Below are 10,355 nucleotides of genomic sequence, written 5' to 3' on the forward strand. Positions count from 1 at the left end.
CGTTACACTAGGAGCTCACCACTGATCAATACTTGAAAAAGTGCCCAACCACCTGGTGGTTCAAATCTGGCCGGGCTTTTGATAAAATTGCAGCCGCCTGGAGGGACATATCTGGCGGAGACTTATATGTCCCGACAGTCCAGATCGAAGGTTCTCGTGTAGACTTCGATCAGAGCCGCCTGACGGGCCAGAAATGTCCCGTCACCGAAAACTCGGTAAAACACGAGAAATACTCGTTTTAATTTCTCCTCCTTTTTATCATTGAAAGACGGTAGGTCAATTAATTTTTCGTTGTAAGGCAATTCAATTCTGTAGGATGGATTTCGAGATATCAGCTTTGATAGGAATGAATTTAGCCGATTTGAAATCTCTCGTGTCTGTGGGCGAGGTCCCACCAGACCCTACTGAAAGCCGTCGAAAAAGAAACGTCCCGTCAGTCGAAAAAGGGTTAAGAGAGTCATAGTTACTCCCGCCGTTTACCCGCGCTTCGTTGAATTTCTTCACTTTGACATTCAGAGCACTGGGCAGAAATCACATTGCGTCAGCACCGACTTGCGGCCATCGCAATGCTTTGTTTTAATTAGACAGTCGGATTCCCCTGGATCGTGCCAGTTCTGAGTTGGTCGTTCGATGGCGGCCGAGATCTACCACGAGCGCCCGACTTTTGAGGGCCAAACACTCGGGAGACGATGCCGAGCCGCTCCACCGGCAGCGATCTGGCCGAGGACCGAGCCTCAGCGCGAAAGAGTCCCGAAACGAGAGCTTTCCCCGAAAGAAAAACCAACGCTCGAAACAACCAACGCACTTCGACCCAGGCCTGACACGTCCGCCGACGGCTTCGCTTGATAAACTCAGCCCGACCGCCTCGACCCTCAGAGCCAATCCTTATCCCGAAGTTACGGATCCAATTTGCCGATTTCCCTTACCCACATTCATCCATCGACTAGAGGCTGTTCACCTTGGAGACCTGATGCGGATATCGGTACGAGCAGGCGCGAACGTCCAACAACGTAACCCTCCCACCGGATTTTCAAGGGCCAGCCGAGAACGACCACGGACGTCGCAGAAACGCGACGCTCTTCGGGATAGCCTTTGACAGCTAAATCCATAACCCTCTCGCCCCGCGACGGGATTCCAGGGTCTCGGTCCCTCAAGCAGAAAAGAAAACTCTTCCCGGGGTTCTCGGCAGCTTCTCCGGTTTGTGTCGCGTTACCGCGACCGTGACATTACGAGGGTTAAAGTCGTTTTATCGCGGACGTAGCCGCAGCCTGGTTCCGGAATCAGGACCGGATTCCCTTTCGCCTTAACCTGGGTGGCGTCTCACGTTATACGATACATGGTTTCATATTTTCGAAGGCGCTGCGAAAGAAGCATGCGATGCCATAACGCGATGAACGGTACTAGGAAAATAAAAGAGACGGGAGAAAAACAATCAAATACCGGCTAAGAGAAATCAAAAAAAGGAAAAAGACACTTCTTTAACCTTCTATCATTCTCACAAGCTTTCTTATTCATGTGTTTTCTTTGACCCCGCAACTTTAGATTTTTTCTCTTCGCGCACACCACAGAAGAATCACCGACACACGACTCAACCACAACCACGCCCGCTACTCATACGATAGATGCAACACATCACGCCCGTCACTAGGTCGGCTTTCGCCTGCGGCTTAGGATCGACTGACTCATGTCCAACCACTGTTCACATGAAACCCTTCTCCGCGTCAGTCCTCCAGGATCCCTCTGGAGTATTTGCTACTACCACCAAGATCTGCACCGACGGCGGCTCCGGGCAGGCTCACGCCCACAACCCTTCTACGCTCACCGTCGCGACCCCCCTACTCGTCGGGGCCTCAGCGCCGTCGCTCTCTTCGAGCTGACACGGACGTTATTCGCTCTGCCGACCGACGGCCCGGTATAGGCACGACGCTATAGCGCCTCCCATTTTAAGGGCTAGTTGCTTCGGCAGGTGAGTTGTTACACACTCCTGAGCGGATTCCGACCTCCATGGCCACCGTCCTGCTGTCTTTAGCAACCAACTCCTTTTCGTGGGATCCGAAATGTGCGTCGTTTAGGCGCCTTAACCGGGCGTTTGGTTCATCCCACAGCGCCAGTTCTGCTTACCAAAAATGGCCCACTGGGCGCTCAGATTCAAATCAATTGCCGCGGCCTCAATCAAGGAAAAAGGCCGGGCTTCTCACCCATTGAAAGTTTGAGAATAGGTTGAGGTCGTTTCGACCCCAAGGCCTCTAATCATTCGCTTTACCGGATGAAACTCCGTTTGTTCTCTTTGCGAGCACCAGCTATCCTGAGGGAAACTTCGGGGGGAACCAGCTACTAGATGGTTCGATTAGTCTTTCGCCCCTATACCCAACTCCGACGATCGATTTGCACGTCAGAATCGCTGCGGACCTCCACCAGGGTTTCCCCTGGCTTCGTCCTGGCCAGGCATAGGTCACCATCTTTCGGGTCCCAACGTGTGCGCTCTGGGTTCGTCCGGCCGACTCGACCAAACCCTTTTAAGGGGGAAAGATCTCGCGAGCATTCGGACGCCCTGGGGTTGCGCCCGCTCTGTTCGAGACGGGATCACCCCTCGCGGATGCACCCTCATCGGGGCCGCTTCACTTTCATTGCGCCTCGCGAGTTTAGTTTGATAATTTCTCGACGACTTGCGCACATGTTAGACTCCTTGGTCCGTGTTTCAAGACGGGTCGGGTGGGACCCGACTTCTACTCTCCGCTCTGGGCCTCCACAGGTTGAGCACCGCAACTTTTTCTCTTTTACAAAAAAAAGCTACGACACCTCCCGGGAGGAGACAGGTCACGACCGGGCAGTACTGTTGGGAAACGCCGCGCTCGTCATCGCGGCACCCGCGAAGGTAACCACGAAACTCGCTAACGGACGCCCCGTGTAACAGACACCCAGTCGGTCGCGGAGTCCTACTAGGCCCCCCACTTGCGGACCTTGGCGTGGCTATTGCGATCGCAGAACGACTTATGCAAGAGAGCCGCCAATTCAGGCAGTCTCCATGCAGCGTTAAGGGCATACAACCAAGTGCCGGGAGCGGGGACTTGTTCGACCTTCGAGGGCCCACCCGTTTAACCCCCTGAACGGTTTCACGCACTCTTGAACTCTCTCTTCAAAGTTCTTTTCAACTTTCCCTCGCGGTACTTGTTCGCTATCGGTCTCGTGGCGATATTTAGCCTTAGAAGGAGTTTACCTCCCGCTTAGGGCTGCACGCTCAAGCAACCCGACTCTTGGGAAGGGATCCGATGCACGGTCTCGGCTCGTCTTATCTACGGGCCTGACACCCTCTGTGGGTTGCTCGCCCCGTTCATGGAGACTTGGACGATAGATACCGGACAGACGCGCACGATCCTCCCGAACACCACATTCCTCGGCACCCGCTCAACCGGGCGCGAGGTTCGGTGCTGGGCTCATCCCTGTTCGCTCGCCGCTACTAAGGGAATCCTTGTTAGTTTCTTTTCCTCCGCTTACTGATATGCTTAAGTTCAGCGGGTAGTCTCATCTAAACTGAGGTCAGAATGAATTGTTTGTTTTCAAAAGGAGACAACACTTTATCTAGCTCGACAGACTTTGGCGTTTTAAAGCCGGGAAAGATTGAATAATTGCCGGTTCAAATTTTTTTTTCGAAATAAAGCGAGTCTCTCGTTATTCGCAAAAATTAATTTACGAAAAGTGACAGGGCGTCCTGCGGCTTTTTGTATTGAAACAACGCGTCGTGCGCGAACCATGCTTGCATAACGAGCGGTTAGAGTGAGTGATAATTCGCGGTGGTCGACACTTCGACACGCCCGGCGCACACACACAACTAAACTCGCGTTGAAGCGGTATATCGCGCACACGCAGCCGACACCTTGTTCGAGAAGATGTGTTTATTTCTAAATTTTTTTTGAGTTGGCTCAAAAATTTCCCATCTGTTTTGCCATCGAAAAAGGTTTCTTTTGAATAGAGAGGAAAAAAACAAAACAGGGCGAACCTTCTTTTATTTTTCCCCCTTTTTTGTATTTGAGGCATCGCGGACACTTAAGTCGCGCGGCACCCAGACGTTAGAGATTCGGGAGCTTTTATGCGGTCAGGCCGGGTGAAAAATAAATCTCGCCGCGACCCAACATGCAAAACCAAGACTGAAAAAATCTCTGTTCGTTCATCATTCGACCGACCCTCAGTCAGATGTGGCCCGAGCGAGAAGCTGGGCCGCCATTTACGTTCAAGATTTCGATGCTCCATGTGTTCTGCAGTTCGCATGGATTAGCGCACTTTGCTGCGCTCTTCATCGATCCACGAGCCTAGTGATCCACCGTTCAGGGTCGTATATAAAACGACATATTCGTTTTCTTCTCTCTTTTTCTCCAACCCGCCCAAGCAAATGAATGCGAGGGCGGAGAAAGAAAGCCAGAAAGAAAATGTTCCGATAAACACTCGTACTAGAATTTGGGTTTAGTGTGTTATTGTGATTTTGAATTCTTCCTACTTCATCGAGAGGGCGAAGGGCAAGCTTAAAAAACATTCGGTTTTCAACGGCATAGTGTCGGGCTTTGGAGTGTTAGTCTATACGACGCACACGCACGCAACCACGAGTATCTACGCCCGAAAAGAACGTCCAGAGTAAAGTCTCACACTTTCGTCCCCCACCGAGAATCAAAAAATCCCGAAGACGAAGAGAGAAACAAAAAAAAAAACAATTTCGATTGGGCGTATCCGCTTTAAACCACCGCGCATCAGAGCGCCTGATACCCGTTCAAAATCTTGATGTTTTTTTTTTTTCCGACTCTCCATCCACCGAGTTTTTATTTTTCAAAGTGTTTGATTTAGGGACTAAGACTTTATAAAATCTCCTTTATTGTTCCTTCGGTACTCGCGGCCCAGGCGGGCTATCGTATTCTTCACTCTACTAACGTCAACACTGTGAGCGCCGCTAAAGGTCGAATGAATCTATAGAGACATTCACCATCGAAGCAGGAAGAATTTGCTCACGGCCATAGACCAAATCGAAAGACTTTGTGTTTTTTTTTGAGCCGAGAGGAAAGAAAAATCAATTTGAAAAGGCGAATCCGCTTTAAACCACCGCGCATCAGAGCGCCTGATACCCGTTCAAAATAAATGATTTTCTTCCGTCAACCCACACATAGTTCATACGATGTCTTACGCCGAAAGACTTTTGATGGGGTTTTTTTGTTTTGCAACTTTTAGTTGTTTCGTGCTCAACCAAAGCCATATGCGCAAAACATTTGTCTTGTTCGTTTATGATCCTTCCGCAGGTTCACCTACGGAAACCTTGTTACGACTTTTACTTCCTCTAAAGGATCAAGTTCGACCATCTTTCAGTCTCGCCGTTGGTAGGCACCGCACGGGCAGAGATTGCTCCCCACTCGACGGCACCCCGACAAGCCCGTCCGAAGGCCTCACTAAATCATTCAATCGGTAGTAGCGACGGGCGGTGTGTACAAAGGGCAGGGACGTAATCGACGCGGGCTAGTGACCCGCGCCTACTAGGGATTCCTGGTTCATGGGGATCATTGCAGTCCCCAATCCCAACCACGAAGGAGGTTCAGCGGTTACCCGGTCCTTTCGGACAGGGAGAGTGAAACACGCTGATTCCTTCAGTGTAGCGCGCGTGCGGCCCAGGACATCTAAGGGCATCACAGACCTGTTATTGCTCACTGTCACGCGGCTGGACGCCGCTTGTCCCTCTAAGAAGACTGCGTGACGGACGCGAGAGCAGAAGGTATCGCCGGGGATGACGACGACCGAATAACAATAGAGCCAGCCCCCGCGAGACATTCCCGACAAAGCCCCGCCATACCTCATCCGCCAGGCAACCAACCCGTGAAGGCCGTACACCCGACGAACAAAGCACAACGAAACCAAGCCGAGAGATTGCCTCACTAAAGGAACCAGTCCCACCGAGACCCGAATCGCCGCCACCTGATCCCGACGCCTCCGTACTCCCTTCGGTTTCAATTGATAAAACCCGTCACCTATTTAGCAGGCTAGAGTCTCGTTCGTTATCGGAATTAACCAGACAAATCGCTCCACCAACTAAGAACGGCCATGCACCACCACCCACCGAATCAAGAAAGAGCTCTCAATCTGTCAATCCTTCCAGTGTCCGGGCCTGGTGAGGTTTCCCGTGTTGAGTCAAATTAAGCCGCAGGCTCCACTCCTGGTGGTGCCCTTCCGTCAATTCCTTTAAGTTTCAGCTTTGCAACCATACTTCCCCCGGAACCCAAAGACTTTGGTTTCCCGGAAGCTGCCCGTCGAGTCATTGGAGTAACTCCGACGGATTGCTGGTTGGCATCGTTTATGGTTAGAACTAGGGCGGTATCTGATCGCCTTCGAACCTCTAACTTTCGTTCTTGATCAAGGAAAACATTCTTGGCAAATGCCTTCGCTGTTGTTCGTCTTGCGGCGGTCCAAGAATTTCACCTCTGTCGCCGCAGTACGAATGCCCCCGTCCGTCTCTATTGACCATTACCTCGGGTCCAAAAGTAAAAGACCAGCAAAATCGGACCGAGGTCCTATTCCATCATTCCATGCTGCGATATTCAGGCGTTGGGATACACCTGCTTTGAGCACTCTAATTTGTTCAAAGTAAACGTTGCCGGCCGCCCGAGACACCCGGTGAAGGGCACCCCGAACGATTGACTGGGTGGAGCGAATCGAGTCAACTACGACCAAAATTAAAAAAGAACCCGAAAGAACTTTCCAACTCTGGCCGCAGATACAACAACGACGCACCGACCACCACTCCGGCGATGTTGTCCGACCGTGAAGAGAGTCGGGCTTTGACACCCGGGCTCCCAGAGCGTGAAACGCAACACCCTTGATTCAGAGCGGCGCCGCCCGGCCGAAGACAGACATCCGACTACGAGCTTTTTAACCGCAACAACTTTAATATACGCTATTGGAGCTGGAGTTACCGCGGCTGCTGGCACCAGACTTGCCCTCCAATGGTTCCTCGTTAAAGGATTTAAAGTGTACTCATTCCAATCACGGGGCCTCGGAAGAGTCCCGTATCGTTATTTTTCGTCACTACCTCCCCGTGCCGGGAGTGGGTAATTTGCGCGCCTGCTGCCTTCCTTGGATGTGGTAGCCGTTTCTCAGGCTCCCTCTCCGGAATCGAACCCCGATTCCCCGTTACCCGTTGCAACCATGGTAGGCGCGTAACCTACCATCGACAGTTGATAAGGCAGACATTTGAAAGATACGTCGCCGGCGCGAAGGCCGTGCGATCGGCGTGAAGTTATCCAGAGTCACCAAAATTGGTACGGTGCGCGAGCCCGAAAGCCCGGCCCCGACTGGTTTTGATCTAATAAAAGCACCTCTTCTGCGAGCCCGAAAGCCCGCAGTCGAGGCTCGAGTGCATGTATTAGCTCTAGAATTACCACAGTTATCCAAGTAGGATGGAGTGGATCTAAGGAACCATAACTGATTTATTGAGCCATTCGCGGTTTCGCCGTCTAGCGGCTTGTACTTAGACATGCATGGCTTAATCTTTGAGACAAGCATATGCTACTGGCAGGATCAACCAGGTATTTCGTGTATGTTTGTTTGATATGCATCCGGCGAGTTGCGGGTTTTTATTTCGCCCACGCATCACCAAACACACACCAAATCAACACGTTTTTTCGTTTTTTTCTTTTTCTTCGGAAACTAAAATTTTTGATCGCAACGCCTGGCGTGTCACAGCGAGTCCCAGTGAAGAGAAACACCGATCCGATCCGTTTGTTGGATTTTTTTCATTTCAATTTCCAAAGTCAAAGACCATTCAACGGTCTATGAGCCCAAAGTGAATCGGATTCATTCGACCGGTCTTGATATATTCATCAACTTTTTTTCCCGTATTACGGTTTTCGACGGTCATATGTGGCGTGCTGTATGCTCATAAGTCAAGCCTGCTTTACTAAGCTGACAAGCATACATCTTTTAAATTTTTGTGGGCTCAGAGTTTTATTTTTATTTTTCCACCGCCGAGGCACACTCTCGCATCACCCCGCACGACACACACACACACACACACCTCACCGCTCAACGGTCACACGAGGCAGAATTTTCCGCAAAGACTTTCGAAGAGAAAGAGAAAACTCGGAACAACCGCGGTCAGAGGCCAGCATAGAGGCATCGTATAGAAAGTCATGGGCGGAAAAAAACAAATCATTTCAAGTCGAGACAAGCAACCAGACTACCCCTATAAAAGTGCGCAATTCTTTAAGAGTTCACCGAAGAATGACCGAGATCAAGTATGCACGAAACGAACATATTCCAAGGGCAGCTGAATAAGCGATTCTGCGCCGAAGCGCGAGAAAAGCAAGCGGTACACCGATGGGGATCGTTTTTTTATCGTGTTAGATTCGTTGTTGTCAAGCAAGGATTCTCAAAATGTTTTTTGCATTGCACCCAAGTTTCGTACTGATTACTTGTCGCAGACCGGTGACTGTCAAAAAAAAATTTTTTACGTTTTTTCTTGAGAGGTCACTGCCTACACACAACTCCGGGCGGGCCGTACACTCACAGCCGTTTGAATTCTCCCTTCGTGTGTCATGGCCATAACTGAGCGTACATCTTACCGGGCGCCGAGTTGATCTGGCTTGTTCGATGAACGTTCGGGATACGTACAATCGATATAGCTCCAACCGTAACTCGTTTGTAATTACGCCGGCCATACTCAGCGGGCGCTCAGCTCAGCTCTCGATATCTTCCGTCGAAGGGAAGTTCGTAGTAAAAGAGAGTCAGAGTCGACGCCACATTTTGCGGTCCTCGCATCTCATCCGATTTTTGAATTTTATAGATTTGCCATCACTTCCACCCAATTCTCTCGTATATTTCAATCTCTTGACTTTGTCCGACCGGGCCGTCTTCGCCCCCCTTCAACTCCGTCCATCTCCACTTCTGTGTTCCACACAACGAGCTTCCGTCAAACGGCAAAATGTGAAATATGCGCACGCCGCACGAAATAATTTGAAAGCGTTCTGTTTGGTGGCTTTTTTATTTTTATCTCTCGGCTCACACACACACACACACATTTCCGCCTGAACGGTAATTTTTTTTGATACGGTGTCAAAAAGTGAAAAGACGCGCACCATTTTCTTTTCTCTTCCGTATCGTCGCTGACGGTAAACGCTGATGGTTATGATGCCGTAAGTTTGGAAGAAAGAATCTTTCCCGTCTTGTCTTGTTACGGTAAAATAACAAAGAACAAGCGTCCGATTTCTCTCACAGACGGCCACAGACAAACCACACGTGCCGAAGAAACGAAACGTCCGAAACCAAAAAAATGTTTGACGCGCGCACCTCTTCTGAACTTTTCGACCAAGAGTCGTTGGATCGAGTGACGAGCTTCTCAGCTGTCGCACCAATCGGTGAAGCGGGCGTTTGAATTCCCGTCCACATCGCGGTTCGGATATATTTTTACATATACCGACCATCGGAAATTTCGAAAACGGTTTTACCGAAGGAATGATATTTCACACACCGACAGCTCATCGAGTTCGTCTCCGTTCAACGGTTTTTTTTTTAAGACTTTTTGATCGCATGGGGCTAAACTGGTTAGAGCAAAGCCGCGATCCAAGCAGTGAAAAAAAAACAAAGACAGTGCAAGCGCGATCGAACGGAATCGAAACTAAAATCATGTGAAGTGGCGGGCGGAAAGGAGCTCAGCTACGGTGGAAATGAAACTACAACTAACGCCGAACCGGACAACTTCCCATTCTGCGTCTTCGTTTCATTTCCCAAAGCTCCCCGTCGATACCAAAGTTTTTGCGTCGAAGCTACTAAAGAAATTTCGCGCTTTCCTTTTCGCCTCTTTCGCCTTCCCTTCGATATCTATCCAACCACCGGCTTCGACTTTATTTCTTTCACCCGTCTATTCGCCCGATAGTCGACGGTCGGCCATTCTTTGGTATCGGCCAGGCGGACTAACAAGAAGTAAGACTCGTTTGAAAAATTTGGACCGGGCTTTACAATCGCTGCTTGTCGTAATGTCGCAAATTTGAAAAAAATTTTCAATTCGAGAAACCAAACTATTCGACACTTCGAAAATTTTTGGGACTCTGAAAATTTTTCCGAGTTTAGGAATCGAGACCTCTTCTATACTAAGGAAAACCACTAATGTTCCGCCGCATAATGTCTCCGTTTTCCGGCTCATTTTTAGCGATTGGACGGGGACATTGCCCCATCCAACCGCCAGCCGACTTTCAGGAACCGTCGTTTTCAAAGTTGGGACTTAGAAAATTTTCGACGAGTGGGAATTTTTTACGGTCGCAAGTCATCACGACACGCCCGACCAACCCATTTGAGAGCCGCCACGCCTCGACGGTGTGACGGCTTTTTTTCGA

General features: G+C 50.0%; 2 non-coding genes across 2 annotated transcripts; both read right to left on the reverse strand.

Moving 5' to 3' along the window:
* Positions 1-4,177: 4,177 nt before the first annotated feature.
* On the reverse strand, positions 4,178-4,330 carry LOC124346228. The gene has a single exon (XR_006919800.1). It is a non-coding gene; the product is annotated as a 5.8S ribosomal RNA (ribosomal RNA).
* Positions 4,331-5,262: 932 nt separating this feature from the next.
* On the reverse strand, positions 5,263-7,556 carry LOC124346381. The gene has a single exon (XR_006919928.1). It is a non-coding gene; the product is annotated as a small subunit ribosomal RNA (ribosomal RNA).
* Between the last annotated feature and the right edge of the window lie 2,799 nt (positions 7,557-10,355).

This window comes from Daphnia pulicaria, chromosome 6 (genome assembly GCF_021234035.1).
Source record: "Daphnia pulicaria isolate SC F1-1A chromosome 6, SC_F0-13Bv2, whole genome shotgun sequence".
In the NCBI taxonomy this organism is placed as follows: domain Eukaryota; kingdom Metazoa; phylum Arthropoda; class Branchiopoda; order Diplostraca; family Daphniidae; genus Daphnia; species Daphnia pulicaria.